We start from the raw sequence: 21,135 nt of genomic DNA on the forward strand, positions 1-21,135 counted from the left end.
TCTGAGGACCTTCTTGTCCTCAAGTGCAATGATAACAGGTGAGCGATATAGGGCCATCATGGCCCTCTTGTTTAATTTGTTCTCAGACAGGTGTTACAGGATTTTCATTCGATGTTTCAGTCGAGGAAACAAAATTCTTTAAGGCAAATAAAGCATACATGTGAACGGCGATCTCCAAATTTCAGCCACGCTCTGCACATTTTGTATAAGAATTTTAATGCTAAATATTCGTGAACTGATTTTTTGCTTCTCTCCTAATGTCAGAAGTAATGTCGAATGCATTATCATTATTAGTTTCAGCAACACTCGACAGACTTTGTATAAGAATTTAAATGCTAGATATTCCGTGAATTGATTTTTTGTTTTTCTCCATAAGAATATCAGAAGTAATTTTGAATACGTTATTCAAGTTTCTTGCCTTATTTAATGTTGCAGATGGTGTGTGAACCAACTGAAATGAAGAAAGATTGTTATGAAAATGATGTTGGTTGCGTTACCACAATTAGAAAAAAAAAACTTGTAGCCAGTAACAAGAGGGGCCATACAACAATAACGCCTAACTAACATAAGTTGATGTTCTGATTATCTATTTTTATAGATACAAATACGTATTTTTTCATTGGAATCAGCATACATTCGGAAGGTGTTACGGCATCTTTTGTCCAACTTGCTATGTATATATTTCGGAATAATGTCTGTGAGTGCGTTTGTGCGAGTTCATGAGTGTTTTAATATCGCAATGAGCATAAAATTCCGTAACGATGTATAGACATATATTTCTTAACTTTCTTGTTTTCAAAATACAAATCTCAATGAATATAGAACTAACATGCGTTAAATGATCGTATGGCTTCTTTATTTAATAACCACTTAGATGTCCATAAATATCATTGTGTACAGCTTGTAAGAATTATGTCAATTTGTAGCAGTGACTGATCAAATAATCAGATAATGTGTCGCATATTGAAAAACGTTAACACCTGCTGATTTGTTACTCTTTCTTTTCAATATAAACATGCATTATCAATTACAACTTATAACAGGCACACACTACTTGTGATTAACACCGATGTGACAATCGATCTGTTTCCTTTTGTCGTTCACAGCGGGCGATAACCATGATACATACTGCCAAAGTTTAACTTTTTCAAACCGCGTGACATTCCTTCAGAAGGTATACACAAATATTGCAGAATTTCCACACATAACGATGTTGTGGCTAACAGTATCAGTCGAGTCTCCAGGAGATTACAACATATTAAAATAAAATACAATGATTTTAATTAACATTTAAATAATATACTGGTACTTATTTGCAAATATAGAAATGAAAGAAATTTTGAATCATCATATATCGGTTGCGTAAAAGCAAACATATCATGCACGAATATATAGAATTTACAACGCGCAGGTATTATTCAGTGAAATCAACAGATTCAACTTTAATTTATTTATAGATATATACCTCTTTGCAAGGACGCAACTGTATCGTGATTTATTTTTATGATATGTATTATACTTTATACCAATAGTCTGTGAACAATTTCTGCGGTCCCAAAATAAACAAATTTATCAAATTCTATGACTTTCATATTTATGAAGACCTTACTAGCACTGACATTTAACAGCTTACATTTCATCACTTTTCTTTACGGAATTAATGTAACCTAAATTATAATTATTAAATGATTCATTTCACGCGTGATCTGAAAGGTTTTTGATCTTTTTTTCAGTAATGAGTAGAAGATTTAGATACTTTATATTAAAAAGAGAATCCGTCATAGCGGTATCGTGTGTATCCGCCATTTTGGAGAAAGCTTGTGAGACATAGCAACAATATCCAAGGGGGGCGTTCCTTATCAGAAAAATCGGATCTTATAATCCATTGACAGCTGGAAGTCAGTGATGTAACCATGGACTGGAATACCTTATCATTGATAGATCTTATATAATCTAAATGGCCAGTGTGAATGGATAGAGGATGAATAAGAACTGCTTGATCATTGATAATTCATCCACATTGTTCATGAATGGGACTATTTTGTGTAGCACATGAACATCCTTTGGATGTGACTTGGAATCAAATAAAAATGCTATGATTGTCAGAAATACACTTTAACTTTGGTAGCGGGATCAACCCGCAACCAATAATGGAACATCAGTGTGTGAGTTGTTTGCTAACAGCTAAAATACTGCTGTATCCAGATATTGCCCACTTAAGGTTCATGATCTTTTTGTGAAAATGAAAGTTTTCAGATATTTTAACATTCGTATTGTGATACAAAATTTGTTCTACAAGTGTCTTACGACTTACAGTTACAGTCAGACTTTGTTCTACAAGTGTCTTACAACTTACAGTTACAGTCAAACTTTGTTCTACATGTGTCTTACAACTTACAGTTACTTTGTGTTCTACAAGTGTCTTGCAACTTACAGTTACAGTCAAACTTTGTGTTTTACAAGTGTCTTGCAACTTACAGTTACAGTCAAACTTTGTGTTCTACAGGTTTCTTGCAGCTTACAGTTACAGTCAAACTTTGTGTTCTACAGGTTTCTTGCAGCTTACAGTTACAGTCAAACTTTGTGTTCTACAGGTTTCTTGCAGCTTACAGTTACAGTCAGACTTTGTGTTTTACAGGTTTTCTTGCAGCTTTATCTGGCACCATAAATGTCAACTAGATTCTACTTTGAGAATAAATAAATCATAATTCATGTTCCAATCTTCCAGACTGAAGTGTTTACATATTTATATGCCACTATGTTCTGGCGTGTTTGTTTCGATGCCATCATGAAGGTAATATGTACTATATTATTAAAAACTGCATAAATAAACTTTGAATGAAGATTTTACATCTGATTTCTAAATCTGACCTTAGATGTTACTAGAAATAACATTTTCACAGCAGTTACGAACTACTTAATACTTTAATCCAAATTTAATGAATATCTGAAAATTCTGTTTTATGCAACGCTTTCCTTTTGTAGGGAGGTTTTTATAATAGCATATGGCCAGCCAAATGAGGTATCGAGCTAAAATGTAGTGCTGTAAAATGTGAAGAATTTGTGTGGTTAGAATTGAAATAATATGTTCCAATAGTTTTATCAGTTAATAAAATATGGGCAGTCGTTTCGGATGTGAATATTAAATCACTCTTGCTACGCTCTCATGACTTAATTATTGCGCATCCAAACTCCTGCCCATATTTTATTACATGATAAAATATAGGAACAAATTTATTATTTCTTAAATCGAACTGATTTTGTTTTTTTAGATGGAGCATATTTTTTTTTTGTATACACATTAAAATAACTAGATGTGAATAAAATCTAGTAATACAGACATTACAGGTTGTTAACAAAATCTATTTTTCATACAAGCGTGTAAATTTATTGTCAGTAACGTAATGTCATAGTTCTTATGTGACATCAAGTGAAACATCTGTGTGAGCATAATGTCATAGTTCTTATGTGACTTCAAATGAAATGTCTTTGTGAGCATAATGTCAAGGTTCTTATGTGAGAGCAAGTGAAATGTCTGTGTGAGCAAAATGATATTGTTCTTATGTGACATCAAGTGAAATATCTGTGTGAACATAATGTCATAATTCTTATGAGACATCAAGTGAAATGCCTGTGTGAGCACAATGTCATAGTTCTTTTGTGATGTCAGATGAAATGTCTGTGTGAGCATAATATCATAGTTCTTATGTGACATCAAGTGAAATATCTGTGTGAGCATAATGTCATAGTTCTTATGTGACATCAAGTGAAATGTCTGTGTGAGCATAATGTCATTGTTTATCAATAACAAATGATAAGCCTTAGAAGCCAATGATATGTATTAAAATGGGACTTAATGTTCACTAAACAGACTCAATAGTTAATAGGCTGGTAATAACTATCAGTAATTTCTATGTTTGGAAATGTTTGTTCCAGGTAAAATCTATTGAAATAAGCCAATATTTCAGTCAAGATATATAATTCTACTGTTTGTACTGAAATAGTCAAAAATGCACATTTTCACCTTGTGACCACCTAGCTCAAAAAGTATTTTGTATAAATTGATGAAACCTTACGCGAGTCTTTATCATGATATGAACTTGCGCACCTATTTTTCGTCTGGCTCAACCCCCTGTTTTCAGAGTTATGGCCCCCGAAAAAGTCAAAAATGCACATTTTTACCTTGTGATGCATCTAGCTCAAAACGTATTTGATATGGATTCATAAAACCTTGCATAAGTCTTAATCATGATATGAACTTGCGCACCTCCTATTTTTCATTTTGGTCCGCCCCCTATTTTTAGAGTTATGGCCCCTGAAATAGTCAAAAATGCACGTTTTCACCTTGTGACGCACCTAGCTCAAAAAGTATTTAATATAAATGGTTGAAAACTTGCATAAGTCTTTATCATGATATAAACTTGCACACCTTATATTTTTTGGCTGGCTCCACCCCTATGTTTAAAGTTACAGCCCCTGAAATAGTAAAAGAAAATTGCACATTTTCACCTAATTATGTGCCTAGCTCAAAAAGTATTTGATGTTAATTCATGAAACCTTGCCCGAGTCTTTATCATGATGTATCCTTGCACACTTGGCATTCTTCTTGGGAATCTTTGAGCTTTTACAGAGTTATTGCCCTTGAAATAGCCAAAATAGTGGACTTCTTGTTTGTGATGCTCATAGCTTAAAAAGTATATGGCCTAGAATAATGAATCCTTTTCATAAAATGTTTGTTGAGACTATACCCCATTAAGACTGCAAACATTGGAATTATTGCCCCTTATTTATGACAAATGTACCAGTGGGGGGCACACCCTGTGTCCTACAGACACATTCTAGTTTCATGTTTTATAGAGGATATTACATGAGTGTCTATCCATATTGAATTTAGTAAACGAGTTGAATAAAATAATAAAATGTGAGGCTCTGCTGAGCATTTTATCAATTTTATTCAACGAGTTTAATAAATTCAGTTTGGAAAATGTAATGTTTTTTTATCACATGTTAGTTTTTCCTGCTGAAACATCAAAAATTCTTCTTTCTTTAGCTATTAAAACAAATGAGCCGTGCCATGGGAAAATCAACATAGTGGGTGTGCGACCAGCATGGATCCAGACCAGCCTGCGCATCCGCGCAGTCTGGTCAGGATCCATGCTGTTCGCTAACAGTTTCTCCAATTCCAATAGGCTTTAAAAGCGAACAGCATGGAGCCTGACCAGACTGCGTGGATGCGCAGGCTGGTCTGGATCCATGCTGGTCGCACACCCACTATGTTGGTTTTCCCATGGCACGGCTCAAATCAATTTGACCAATGTCTCCTATGCTTGAAATGATGTTGATGTCAAAGCTTTATTTCACTAGTGTATTTTTATGTAATGGCTTATGACACTCCCATGACATCAAACATGTGATAAACATTTATATTACATTGTACATAGAATGAAATAATTTACAGTTGATAAACGATATTCTGTTTGTTCTTTGTTGTGAAGGATGTCAACTATTGATCTACCATACCTGTCTTCTTTTTAAATATTAATACATTTATTTTTTAATGAAGTTTCATGTAAATCAAATATATATTTATAGGCATTTGTTTAAACATGACAGATTTTATTAGCTCACTTGTAACATAGTGACAGAGTGAGCTTTTGTGATCGCCCTTCGTCTGTCCTCTGTCCTTCAACAATTTCCTTGTGAACACAATAGAGACCACATTTTGTATTTGCTTTTTATCAAATTTGCACACAACTTGTATGAGCATAATATCTCGGTTCCTTTTAAAACCTGGCCAAATCCATCATGGGTTCCAGAGTTATTGCCCCTTAAAGAGCCAAAATTTGCAATTTTTGGCTTGTGAACATGATAAGAGACCACATTTTGTAATCAACTTTAATCGAACTTGCACACAACTTGTATTAGCATAACATCTCGGTTCCTTTTTAAAACTGGCCAAATCCCATTATGGGTTGCAGAGTAATGGCCCCTTAAAGGGCCAAAAATTTGCAATTTTTGGCTTGTGAACATGATAGAGACCACATTTTACAATCAACTAGAATCAAACTTGCACACAACTTGTATTGGCATACTATCTCTGTTCCTTTTGAAAACTGGCCAGATCCCGTCATGGGTTGCAGAGTTATGGTCCCATATAGGGCCAAAATTTGCTATTTTTGGCTTGTGAACATGATAGAGACAAAATTGTGCTATTGACTATAATCAAACTTGCACACAACTTGTATTGGCATACTATCTCTGTTCCTTTCGAAAACTGGCCAGATCCCATCATGGGTTGCAGAGTTATGGCCCCTTCAAGGGCCTAAATTTGCTATTTTGGTTTTTGCAGCCATATAGAGACTTCATTATGCCCCCCTTCGAAGAAGTGGGGTATATTGTTTTGCAGATGTCGGTCGGTCGGTCTGTCGGTCGGTCGGAATGTAGACCAATCCGTTTCCGGATGATAACTCAAGAATGCTTGGGCCTAGGATCATGAAATTTGATAGGGAGGTTGGTCATTACCAGCAGATGACCCCTATTGATTTTGAGGTCTGTATGTCAAAGGTCAAGGTCACAGTGACCCTGAATAGTAAAACGGTTTCTGGATGATAACTCAAGAACGCTTGGGCCTAGGATCATGAAAGTTGATAGGGAGGTTGATCATGACCAGCAGATGACCCCTATTGATTTTGAGGTCAATATGTTAAAGGTCAAGGTCACAGTGACCCTGAACAGTTAAACGGTTTCCGGATGATAACTCAAGAACGCATAGGCCTAGGGTCACGAAAGTTGATAGGGAGGTTGGTCATGACCAGCAGATGACCCCTATTGATTTTGAGGTCAGTATGTCAAAGGTCAAGGTCACATTGACCAGGAACAGTAAAATGGTTTCCGGGCAATAACTCAAGAATGCTTGGGCCTAGTGTCAGGAAAATTGATAATTAGATTGGTCATGATCAGCAGATGACCCCTATTGATTTTGAGGTCATTAGGTCAAAGGTCAAGGTCACATTGGCCAGGAACAGTTAAAACGGTTTCTGATCTTCTTGTCTAAAACCACAGAGCCTAGGGCTTTGATATTTAGTGTGAAGCATCATCTAGTAGTCCTCTACCAAGATGATTCAAATTGGGGTCTAATATGGCCCCGCCCCAGGGATCACATGGTTTATATAGACTTATATAGGGAAAAACTTTGAAAAACCTCTTGTCCAAGACCACAGGGCCTAGGGCTTTGATATTTGTTTGTGACATCATCTAGTGGACTTCTACTAAGATTGTTCAAATTATCCCCCTAGGGTCAAATATGGCCCCGCCCCCGGGGGTCACATGGTTTACATAGACTTATATAGGGATAAACTTTGAAAATCTTTTTGTTCAAACCACAAAGACTAGGGCTTTGATATTTGTAATGTAGCATCATCTAGTGATTCTCTACCAAGTTTGTTCAAATTATCCCCCTAGGGTCAAATATGGTCCCGCCCTGGGGGTCACATGGTTCATATAGACTTATATAGGGAAAAGTTTTTAAAGTCTTCTTGTCAATAACCTACAACATTTAAATTTTGACCACATGTATGGTTTTGAGTTGCAAGATGAACCTTGACATGAGTTGACCTTGACCTTCACCTAGTGACCTACTTTCACATTTCTATAGCTACAGCCTTCAAATTTGGACCACATGCATAGTTTTGTGCACCGAAAAAAATTTTGACCTGGACATTGACCTAGTGACCTACTTTCATGTTTTTGAAGGTACAGGCTTCAAATTTGGACCACATGCATAGTTTTGTGTCAGATTAAACCAGAATGGTAGAACTTTTGTTTACAGTGAGCATATAATTTCTGTTCCTTGTGCAATTACTAAATGCATCAAGGGGGGCATTTCGTGTTCGACGAGCTCTTGTTTATGGTTTGATTTGATACAGACTTGCAAAATATCTTCAGCAACAATAAATCTTGGATTCCATGCTGAATCTGTCAGATCCAATCATAGTTTCTGGAGTTACAGCCCTGATTGACCCCTGAAAGCGTCAAAATTTGGTAATTTTTACCTTGTGAACATGATAGAAATGACATTTTATATTTGATTTTAACCACAATTTTATACAATTTAAGTCACAATAAGATCTCAGTTCCTTTCCAAAACTTTTTTCCATTTTGGTCCTTTTAGCCATATAGAGGTTTCATTTATGCTTTGATTTGATACAAACTTGCACAGAATGATTATCTTGATGATCTCTAGGCCTAGATCAAAACTGGGTCATGTCTGGTAAAAAACTAGGTCATCAGGTCAAATCATAGGAAAAGCTTGTTAACAATCTAGAGGCCACATTTATGACCTTATCTTCATGAAACTTGGTCAGAATGTTTATCTTGATTTCTAGGCCAGGTTCGAAGCTGCGTCATATGGGGTCAAAAACTAGGTCACCCAGTCAAATCAAAAGAAAAGCTTGTTAACACTTGTCCATTTGATGTGCATGAAACTTGGTCAGAATGTTTGTCTGCATGAAATATCATATGAATTTTTATCTGGGTCATGTATGGTAAAAAATAAGGTCACCAGGTCAAATCAAAGAATAAGCTTATTTACACCCTAGAGGGCACATTTTTTATTCTATCTTCATAAAATTTGGTCAAATGTTTATCATGAATTCTTGGACGGTTATAAATCTGGGTCACATGGGGCCAAAACTAGGTCACTAGGTCAAATCATAGGAAAAACTTGTTTACACTCTAGAGGCCACATTTTTAGCTCACCTGTCACATAGTGACAAGGTGAGCTTTTGTGATCACCCTTCGTCTGTCGTGCGTCTCGTGCGTCCGTCAACAATTTCTTGTCTGCACGATAGTGGTTTCATTTATGATTTTATTTTAACCAAACTTGCACACAACTTGTATCACCATAAGATCTCGGTTCCTTTCTTGAACTGGCCAGATCCCATTATGGGTTCCAGAGTTATGGTCCCTAAAAGAGCCAAAATCAGCTGTTTTGACCTTGTCTGCACAATAGCAGCTTTATTTATGGTTTGACTTTTACCAAACTGGCACACAACTTGTATCACCATAAGATCTTGGTTCCTTTATTGAACTGGCCAGATTCCATTATGGGTTCCAGAGTTATGGCCCCTGAAAGGGCCAGAATTAGCTATTTTGGCCTTGTCTGCACAATAGTAGCTTCATTTATGATTGTATTTTAACCAAACTTGCACACATCTTGTATCACTATAAGATCTTGGTTCCTTTCTTGAACTGGCTAGATTCCATTATGGGTTCTAGAGTTATGGCCCCTGAAAGGGCCAGAATTAGCTATTTTGACCTTGTCTGCACAATAGCAGCTTCATTTATGATTTGAATTTAATCAAACTTGCACAAAACTTATGTTGCCATAAGATCTCAGTTCCTTTTTTGAACCGGTCAGATCCCATAATGGGTTCCAGAGTTATGGCCCCTGAAAGGGCCAAAATTAGCTATTTTGACCTTGTCTGCACAATAGCAACTTCATTTATGATTTGATTTTAACCAAACTTGCACACAACTTGTATCACCGCAAGATCTTGGTTCCTTTATTGAACTGGCCAGATTCCGTTATGGGTTCCAGAGTTATGGCTTTATTCATGGTTTTTCATTTATGGTTTTATTTGATACAAACTTCCAAAATATCTTCATCAACAATAAATCTTGGATACCATGACAAATCAGGTCCAATCATAGGTTCCAGAGTTATTTTATATCTGATTACCTTCCCTGATTGTTGTCAAAATGGATTTATATCAGTAAGTACTTATAGGACTTATTTTAAATTTCATTATTGTCATTAGTTGGACTGAGCTAATCAGGGTAGATAACTATAGACTGATTTTATGTCAAACTACCTCCCTTTATTTCAAATTAAAATTGGTATATCTCTGTAACTAATGAAGATTCTGATCAGAAATTTCATCTTTGTCAACAGATTTATTTGGCAGATCCTTCTTTTGTTCACTTACAATAATTTTCTTTTTAATTACTTCCCTTTTACATTACTATAAATAGCTTATTTTAGTAACTTTTTTATTATTTATTTTCTTTTTGGTTAAATTTCTTTCCTTTGTTTTCCTGTCCCTTTGGACTTAGATATTTTTTCTGAGGACCTTCTTGTCCTCAAGTGCAATGATAACAGGTGAGCGATATAGGGCCATCATGGCCCTCTTGTTTCTCTTATCGTCCCAAAACCTTGTCTGTTTGTTTTCATGAAATTTGGACAAATTCGAATCTGGGTAATTGTGAGATGAAAAAAATAGGTAACTAGGTCAAACCAAGGAAAATGCTTGTTTACACTCAAGGGGCCACATTGTTTGGTCCAATCTTTATGAAAATTGGTCAGAATATTCACTGGGTAAAACATGTATACACTGTTATGGTATGTTACACAGGTGAGCGACCTAGGGCCATCTCGGCCGTCTAGTCTTTAATATTTTTTTGTGTTCGTTTTAATGTATGTCTAAATTGGGAATGCACATTTCACAGTCTGCACTAGTTTGTTGTTTTTCAATAAATGATGTCTAAAACACAGTTGCCTTGTTTTATTGTTTTTATGGCCACTTTTGGCATTTAACCTTCTGAAAGAATTGCAAAACAGGACAGTTCTCTTCTGGAACTTTGGCATGTTTTCCTTGTCAGAGATTGGCAAGAGGACGTTTAGACTTGTTGATGGGAGACTAGACGACTTAGTCTCATTTATTTATTATGCCCCCGCCCCCTCACCCTGTATATTGTTTTGCAGATGTTTGTCGGTATGTAGACCAAGCCGTTTCTGGAAGATAACTCAACGCTTGGGCCAAGGAGCCTGAACCTAGATAGGGAGGTTAGTCATGACCAGCAAATGACCCCTATTGATTTTGAGGTCAATAGATCAAAGCGCGGGCTAAGCGCAAAACGGTTGTAACTCCTTCTTTATTTCATATAAGTTACTACCGTTTTGCGCTAAGCCCGCGAAAGGTTAAGGTCACAGCGACCCAGGAAAGTGAAACGGTTTCCAGCATTCGTGTTGAACGAGCTCTTATTTTTGTTGGGTTTAACGTCGTACTGACACAATTATAGGTCACATGGCGACTTTCCAACGTTGATAGTGGAGGACGACCCCAGGTGCCGCTCTGTGCATTATTTCATCACGAACGGGCACCTGGGTAGAACCACTGACATCCCGTTAAACAGCTGGATAGCTTCCTCACATGAAGAATTCAACGCTCCAGGTGAGGCTGGAAAATCGATGAGGGGCATGTGATTTGAAGTCAGCAACCTTAAACACCCGGCCACGGAGCCCCCTAGACTTTAGTCTCAGCTGCCTGGGCGTTTCTTCTCTAAAAGGAACAAATAAAACTTCTTATACAAGAAAACAGAACACACTGTCAACATTCACAACAAAAATGTTTTTGTGCTCCGTAATGGTAACATACTTTTGGCTATAGTCTGCCAATATCTGAGGAAAATGTGACTTCTGATGGCATTTTTTGTTAATGCTCGGGTATTATTATAAAAGTGTTCCTTAGGATCAAACATGAAATTTAAAAGGGGCTGTCGCCTTATAGGGTTCCTCATTACAGTATAATGGGTCAAAGGTCAAATGAGTGCATTTACAAATAAACTATACCGCTGTTCACTCGTTTTATTTTCATATAAACATCTAAATTGGTTTAAATATTGTATTTCAACGCCTTTAGTATTTTGTAAATAAAACTGATGATAATATTAAAAATATATATAATATATATATTATATAGAATAATATATATATCTAGGAAAAGTGGCATACGATGGCAAAGTGTGTTATACTTGATATGTTTGCCAATATATATGTGGATCAACTGCAAAAATATTTTTGGTACTGTCGTATCCAAGGGTTATTTTAATGTAATTTCAAAGTCACAGATATGTCAAGGTCAAAAATGAACTTTTGAAAATGACTTCTAAGGTACTAAAGGAAGCAAAATAGTGCATTTATTAATAATAAACTCAACAACTTTTCTAACTCCACACCTGATTTTTTTCTTTTATCGCCAAATTTTGACAGATTTGAATGATGTTGTACACAACGTTTAATGACTATTTTATTATAATAAAACATAAAAACGATCATAGCCTGAATCCTATTCATTTAACCGTAAGGGTAGCAACAAGGTAACCCTTAAATTAAAAGTCACATAATTAGTATCACAGCAGAAATTCAAAGTATCATATTCTGAATGTTCAACTATGTTTAGTTGAAATGGCACATCCGTCAATATTTTCAATATGAACATATTTATTTTATATCCGGTTTGTGATGCCATTGATGACACCAATTATTGACAAAATTGTTCGTAGAGACCAGCACCAAGTTGCATCCATTCTGTGACGTTTTATTTTTAGGTTACCTTATTTGAACTGTCATGGCTCAGTGAATGTACGCACAGTTGATATCGCTGTTATGTTTATTTAACTGAACTGGTTATTAAACAATGTGTCAGATTTTCATTCAAATCCGTCAACATTTGGCAGAGATAAAAACAAAAGTCTCGAGGCAATAAAATTTGAATTTAAGCTTTGAACTGACTATCAAAAGATTATTTACATATTGTACACCTTTTGGTAAATGTGTGCGAAAGGGAAAATATGGTGGTTTTGAGGAGGAAGACTACATCGAAAATGAATTACATATATATAACATTCTCACATAAACAGTTAAAATCACTTTACTGTCATGTAATACAACCAAGTATTTTAGCTCAGTTAGGAGAGCGCAGATCTAAGGATCGCGGGGTCGTGAGTTTGATCCCCAGGAGAGGTGTATGTTTTCCATGATGATTTGATAAGAGACATTGTCAGGAGTAATTTCGTCCCCCACTTCTGAATCATATGGAAAAGTTGGCAGTTACTTACGGGGAAAAGGCTAATACTTAAAGGCTTATACTCAGAAACACTGATTAGGTTAATTGACCGCCGCTACATGACTGAAATACTGTTGAAAGTAACATTTACATATATGGAATGCTTCTCCAGCTCCTAAAGAAATGATTTCAATACTGGTGATAATTCATTAAATGATATATATTTATGTTAATTTGTTCACGCGGTGATTGTTAAATAGGACCATTTTAGAGGAATAACTGAAATATTGGTCACAATATAGGTGTACACAGAACATGTACGGTAATAAACAAAACAGAACAGATCTGTAGGAATTCAACTAGTTACTCTATACACCATGTCTTTGATATGCTGTAATTTCTTTCCTTTTTTTACTATCGGTCAGATATTTATCATCATATTTTATGTATTTGTAATTTAATAATTTAATTCTGAAAATTCAGCGCGCTATTTCTTTTTCGAATCTTATATTTTTTGGCTTTGCTTCCACTCTCTCACTTCCTGTTCAAAACAAAACTTGAAAACGAATCAGACATAACAATTTACACATCTGACACTTGGTTTCAAACAGGATGTCCTTGATTACATTGTGAAAAGAAAGCTAGTATCTTGGAACTGAAACATTAGTCATTCATATGTTTTACAAATTAAAATGTAGAAATAACTTTCTTCATGGTGAGAAGACTGAGCATGAAGAAGAGATTTGTAATTCAAAACGATGGATTTATAATAAACAAATACTGTCGATTGAATATGTCAAGCTAAGACGTCTATAGCTTGTGCTCACATTTGTTTCATTTTATAACATCAGATTCCTTTGTGATACTTTGGTACGTTTGCTCTACCCGGTTCTATCACCAACCAAATACTCGGAAATCTGAAGACGTTGTAACAGGAAAACAAACATGCTTACTCCTATATTCACAGTCATAAAGATATTACTAATAATATTCGATATACTTTCAAATTCACTGACAATTATTAGCCTTTTTGAAGTTATGACATTGATAGAACCAACATAAACAAACACTGGTAGTTACAAATTGTAGATATTGAAAACACTTGAAGAGCGGTTACCAGTCCTTATAATAGCCTACTGTTAATGTGCAAAGAATTATTTTTTAGCTGATTCAAAAATATGAAGAGTACCATTTTCATGCTAATGGAATGAAAATAAAAACAACATAACATTTGCGGGTTATCTAATATCTATATTCAAACTTTGATACCGCTTAATTTTTGTACATAGATGGTATTTCTAAATGCACACACATTCCTGAAATTACTACAACACATGCGTAAACCACTGGAATAGAGTTTTAATTGACAGCATATAATAGACCATTTTAGGTAATGCTTGAGAGAATTTGCGCATTTCATACTATCTCACAATGCAAACAGACTTAATCAAACTGAGTTTGCTATTTTACGTCCTTGAGTTCTATGTTTTCGAAAGAATCTTTAGATCTGTCAATAGCTATTACAGTCAAACTATGTTCGCTAGTGCTCGACGAGACAAGCAAAATGTGTTCGAGATATCAGTAGTACAAGCCAACGTGAAGTACACATATATAGACCTGACGATGAGTTCGAGCCAAGAGTAGTAAGCGAATAATCCTAATTCGAGTAAACGAAGTTTAACTGTACCAGTCTTATAATACGCGCCATAGATTTTTTCTACCTGTACTGTTCTTATAGACAATCATACAGGCAATCAACTAGCCTTTTTAAAAAGTGTTAACCTGAAAATGGAAGTATTAGAAGATCAAACATGAAAAAGATAGCTTTTATCAATGAACAAAATATCAGAGCCTACGAAAAATTAAGCTCATTCTATAGAAATAACTTTAGTCGTTTTGAATTTTGCCAGTCTCAAATGCAATAAATCTACACAAAGTAATTTATTTACTTCTCAAATTCATAATTATCACCGAAAAATTACAAGTTTATATTAAAAGGAAGCAAAAATGGCGAAAATCTGACGTTTATAACAAAAATGCACTTATTGACCTTTGACCTTGTGCTGTGACCTTACTATGACCCTTAGAAGGCGACAGCCCCCCTGAAACTTTTCCAATTTTTATAAAGTTAACAATGAACATGGCTGTCGGGCATTAACAAAAAATGCCATCAAAGGCAATTTCTAGGCCACTTTTCTGGATATATAGGCAGACTACTAAGAATGATAACAATTAAAGTGATTCCGACCAAAGCACACAAATGATACATATCATGTGAAGGAGTATGGAACCCTACATTCCATAATATACTGTTACCTCCAAAACCCACCCGCATAGCTTTATAGGGAGATTGTTAACCTACAGATCGCGGGGTAGTGGATTCAATCCACGGAGGGGACGTATGTTCGCCATGACGATTTGATAGATTTGTGTCTGAAATCATTTGTCTTTCACCACTTATTCATATGGAAAAGTTGGCGGTTACTTGCAGAGGTCAGTTTTATACTGGTACAGACTCCAAGAACGCTGAAAACAATTGTAAAAAGTCATTCCAGGTGAGTGTTAGGGTGCATTTGAACTTAAGTAGCAACATCTCTAGCAACAGATGAAAGCACTAAAACATCAATTTTAGATTTGAACAAAACAACAAACATCCGATTTAAGAAGTTAAAATACTGTTGAATTACACTGACCTGAAAGAAAGATGTCAGACAATTATTTTAATACACTTTTCTACATTCACCCTTCTATCATCCTATGAAGTATGAAAGTCCTTGATCAAATGGTTGTCAAGTAACACCTTTCCATCTTCAAGCACTTGTGACCTTGACCTTTGATGGAGTAACCTCAAATCAATAGGGGTCATCTGCTCTGCGTGTCCAATCATCCTATGAAGTTTCAACATTCTAGGTAAAGTCGTTCTCGAGTCATTGATCGTATACGGTTTTCCATATTCAGACCCCTGTGACCCTGACCTTTGATAAAATGACAAGAAAAACAATAGGGGTGATATACTCTGTAAACCCTATCACCCTATGAATTCTTTTGTTCTAGGTCGAATGTCAATGGTTATACAGTCATTGATTGAACATGAAGTGTGACGGATTCAACAGACTGGACATGTTTCAAAGTTAATACACGAAGTTTGGCTTTGAAACCAGAAGCCATGTTAACTTCATATTTTGATTGTTTATCAGGTTGGACGGAAACATTTAACAGAATGTACGAATTAATGAAAATGATGATTTGGTTTTAAGAAGTCGTTTCGTTTGCACACCATACTGTGTTCGTTTCGTTTGCACACCATGCTGTGTTCGTTTCGTTTGCACACCATACTGTGTTCGTTTCGTTTGCACACCATGCTGTGTTCGTTTCGTTTGCACACCATACTGTATACCACAATTAAAGGCATTTCATATAAATACATAGGTAACATCAGAGGAATTTCAAAAACATGTCTGACTGAATAGTTACATTAATTTTTTTTATTATTTACAATAGAGCGTATTAAAAACCGTTTGATATATCTTCAAAAACTTAGTTTGTAGCATCGTTCCTTTTCCAATTTTATTTAAATTATACGGAGGAGTTAGGGCTCTAATTTTGGGACAATAGAGACATAAATAGAAATACGTTTAAACAACTTCTCTCATTAACCACTTGTCACATATTCATCAAACTTCACCCGGCCCTTTTAGAGATCAATATAACTAAAAATAGAAATACTTTAAAGAGCTCTAGGGATCTTCACCAAAGTTGTAATTATACCACCCTGCTGTTTATTTCTAGGTCAAAACTTCCCCCGCCAACTGCACTGCTATTTTCATAATGTAGTATGCTCTTTTTGATTTTTCCATTCTTTTCTGTTTTCGAACTAGTAATTAGGGGCAGCTGATCTAAATAGTGTGAACAAGTTATAAGATTTGCCTCCCTTACGTTATAGGTCTTAAAAAACCCTAACAAGGTCTCAAGAATTATCTCCCTTATAAAGCATGCTTTTGGCTGTAGCTTTTGCTGTTTCGACATTTTGGCGTCGAACAATTCTACTTCAGTCATTGCGCTTTTACGAAAATACCTCAAACACATCTTGCAACAGTATAATTTCTGTAGCATCGTCAATGTATACAAAAGCAAAATGAAGATGAAGTCAAACAATATTACAACTAACATGTATATTAAAAATATTCGCTTAATGTCAGCAAACAGACGGTGGAGAAAAACACTTTGATTAAAAAGTTTAGAACGAAGCGACCATGTATCGCATGTGAAATATTCATTGTATTTGATTTTGCAACAAAATTAATCAAATTTATGAAATAACAATACAAAAACGTCGTTATTTTACTGGAGATAGGGGAAGCGCCACGGTAAATAATGGGAAATCTAAAACGGTAACCCCAAATGTTCTGTTAAGACAGACAGCGATTAGAACTTTGAACGTTTGTTCAGATCTATTAAAATACTATCTGGCACTTTCTTTAAAGGCGTGGTCACACTACACGTAGTTAATCGTAGTAAGGAATGATCGTAGTTGATCGTAGTTGATCGTACTAAACGTAGTTACACGTAGATAATCGTAGTCAAACGTAGTAATGATCGTAGTTCGAACTTATGATTTGTCCGTAGTAAGCAAATAATTTTTCGACATGTTCAAAATCTGACTACGATTAACTACGATGTTTTGACCCTACTGTGACCGTAGTTTGAACGTAGTTGATCTTAGTTAAACGTACTTGATCGTACTTAACAGTAGTGTGTATCGTTTTTGATCGTAGTACAAGTACAAACGTGATATGAAACGAGAGCCGATTACACAAAAACTTTACTGTTATATAAATTAATTTCAATTCTAGTTTGATAATATCGCTAATTATAAATACTTAAAAGATTAAATTGAATTTTTTCGGTATTCATGCGAAATGATCAACAGATTTGGATCGGCAAATACATGTACATGAATCGCGCTAGCAATCAACTGTTCATTTACCATGAAGACCGGGAAAAATCCATTTTATATATTGCATTTAAATTATATTTTCTTTGCATTAGTTAGCAAATCTGTGGTATAAATTGCGCATTTTATGCATTTTACTTTGAAGTTCAGTTTTTTCGCCCATTCTGTTTTATAACATCGTTTTTTCCTAGGCGGCATACTGAAGCTTAAATGATGCTGTCTCGTCAACTTCCTAGAGCAAAATGACTGTAGCTTTCCCGTCCTGCGCAGGTGCAACCACAACGCTTTTCCGTAGCTCAACGTAGTTGATCGTAATTTGTCGTAGTTGTTCGTACTTCGATCGTAGTATATACGTAGTGTAACGTAGTAACTCGTGGTAAGACGTAGTGATACCCTAGTTAACCTTACCCGATTTACTCGTAGTTGAACGTAGTTGTTCGTACTTACACGTACTTCAACGTACTTAGACTTTCCATATTTCATCTTTTAAACCTAGTTCGAGCGTACTTCAACCTAGCTGACCGTAGTATTACTACGACAAACTACGTTTAAAATGAACTACGACCAACTACGTGCGTGAACGTAAATGTGACCATTGCTTTATATAGGACTTTTACACGAATTTCTGGTGAAACTCGGCCTCAGTTTTACGCGTTTTGAGTTCGTAGCTTAATCGCTTGTGTCGTCGAAATAAACTTGACAAATTATATGTACCTGGAGAGTTTTTTTGCTGTATTTTAGTTACATATGAAAGGTTGCTGAAAATGTATTAAGTACTTCTTTTTGCGCTCTGTTGAAAATACAGTGCAACCTTAGTAGAGCAACACCCTTTGGGCGATAAAAATATTGACTGTTATGTAGAGGTTGTTGTTCTGGAGAGGTGAATTTAATAGTATATTTCTGCTTAGGCAAATTTTGATGATGTTGTTATAGAGAGGTTTTTGCTTAAGAGAGGGATGTTCTGGAGAGGTTGTACTGTACGACGTAACTGGTAAAATCTGAAGACATACAGCAGCAAAATGGAATATAATAGAGAACTGAATAAAAAAAAAGGAACAGCTGCCAGAAATAACATCAACATTAAAATTTCAAAATAGTCCGTTGGAAAATGCTGGATTGTGCGTTTTGTGTATCTACGTTACCATTGCTTTACTCTACCTGACACGTCTTCTCTCCCCGCCGTCCAGCTGACGCGCGTTCTATCTCTTTTGTCCAGTTGACATGCGTTCTATCCCCGCCGTCCAGTTGTCACACATTCTATCTCTGTCGTCCGGCCGACTTCCAGCAAACACGAGTCCTATCCCCGCCTTCCAGTAGAGAGGGCGTTGGTCTACGAATCGCGGGGTCGCGAGTTCGATCCGCTGGCGGGGCGTATGTTCTCCGTGACGATTTCATGAAAGACATTGTGTCTGAAATCGTTCGTCCTCCTACTCTGATAATTTATGTGGGAAAGTTGGTAGTTACTTGCGGAGAACAGGTTTGTATTGGTACAGAATCCAGGAACACTGGATAGGTTAACTGTCCGCCGTTACATGACTGAAATACTGTTGAAAAACGGCGTTAAACCCAGAACAAAACAAAACAAAAAACAAACAAACAAAGTCACACGTTCTATTCCTGCTGTTCAGCTGTCAGGCGTTAAGTCTCCACCATACAGCTGTCACATATTCCGCCGTTCAGCTGTCATGCGTTCGATACCCGCCGTTCAGCTGTCATGCATTCTATCCCCGCCATCCAGCTGACACACGTTCTATCCCCGCCGTTCAGCTATCATGCCTTCTATCACCGCCTTCTAGCTGTCACGCGTTCTATCACCGCCTTCTAGCTGTCACGCGTTATATCACCGCCTTCTAGCTGTCACGCGTTCTAGCCCCACCTTCTAGCTGTCACGCGTTCTATCCCCGCCTTCTTGCTGTCACACGTTCTATCTCCCCACCAGGTGATACGAGTTCTATCCTGAAGTCACGCACACTATCTCCGCCGTCCAGCTGACACGCCTTCTATTCCCGATGTGCAAATGACACGCCTGCAGCTGACATGTTATATCCCGCCGTCCAACTGACAAGCCTGCTGTCCCCGATGTGCAACTGACACGCCTTCTATCCCCGATGTGCAACTGACACGCCTGCTATCCCTGCCGTCCAGTTGACATGTTATATTCACGCCGTCAAAAAGATACGTTCCATCCACTGTCTACAGCGAGCCATTGCGGGTAATTGTAGCCATACAGAACATTTCCAGCGAGCTAGAACAGAAAGAAAACTGCAGTGAGTAATTGCAGGCCCACTGAACCCTTATTATATGCAGCAGCGGTGGTGGTTTGTACTGGTGAAATGGGAGATAATTAAATCTGGAATAAAATGCAGCAAACTTGCTTATTTCCCCTTTCCCAGCTGCTTGTCTAATATGCATTGAAGTGTATCTCTTATGCATGGGTATCACGGGTATCACGGGAAATCTCTGTTTCTTGTTACATGTGCTCTCAAAATGAAAGAAAAGTAAAGGTAAGAATTTTATTCTTATTATGTTGATCTGAGATATTTCATATATACATGTATAATAATATACGACGCTTTTACATTTAGATTATATATGCTGAGCTCCAAAAAATATCTACTTACATTGTTTAAAAACAATAAGTATTACAGTCTGTGCAGTGTGTTATACTGTTATTCCAGTGAAAGTGTGCTCATTGACCGTCTCTAATGCCCGTCTCCCTACATTAGTAGCAGCATGCTTGCTGAATCCAAGCCAAACACACACAGCTGCGTCTATGCCACGAAATCTTGCTGAGGTTTTATCGCCCTTTCAGCAGGCTGGTAACATTGCCCGATCGGGCTTATGACACAAAAAGTAATATTTCTTGAAAAATAATGAAGATATTTCTTTCGAACTTGGTCCATTTGTTAAGCATAACAAATGATACAAATTAGAATAAAAATAACTTGGTTGCCTTCAGTTTTGGTAGAATTATTTCCCCTTTTCAGATTTTTATGACGCATAATCTTTGAAGTCCAAAAAAACAATGTTCTAATGCTAAGTTTAAAACAAAAAAGGGTTAAATGGCTTTCTAATGCTCTAAATTGTTGCGCTAGTACATGAATGTAAACAATTTACTCTGCTTTCACTTACAACATTATAGAGAAATGTTAGTCCTAAAAAAATTGCTCATACATCTGCACTAGAAACAAAGTATTTACCCTAAATATATAGAATAAAGGTATTGGCGCACAAGTTTGGAGCACTAGAAAGCCACTGAACCCTTTTCTGTTTTAAACATTGCATTAAAACATAATATATTTGGACTTCAAAAATTATGCATCATAAAAATCTGAA

At 36.2% G+C, this 21,135-nt stretch overlaps 2 protein-coding genes across 2 annotated transcripts in view; one reads left to right on the top strand and one right to left on the bottom strand.

The window, feature by feature from the left end:
- LOC123537780 (ras-related protein Rab-5C-like) overlaps window positions 1-21,135 on the bottom strand; it is a 329,876-nt gene that overhangs the window by 110,752 nt on the left and 197,989 nt on the right. The window lies entirely within an intron of this gene.
- Window positions 20,237-21,135, top strand: part of LOC123539144 (uncharacterized) — a 28,476-nt gene continuing 27,577 nt past the window's right edge. The window contains exon 1 of the transcript XR_008368413.1: window positions 20,237-20,303. The gene's annotated coding sequence lies outside the window, so the exon portion shown is untranslated. The remainder of the gene's footprint in view (window positions 20,304-21,135) is intronic.

This window comes from Mercenaria mercenaria, chromosome 18 (assembly GCF_021730395.1).
Source record: "Mercenaria mercenaria strain notata chromosome 18, MADL_Memer_1, whole genome shotgun sequence".
Taxonomy (NCBI): domain Eukaryota; kingdom Metazoa; phylum Mollusca; class Bivalvia; order Venerida; family Veneridae; genus Mercenaria; species Mercenaria mercenaria.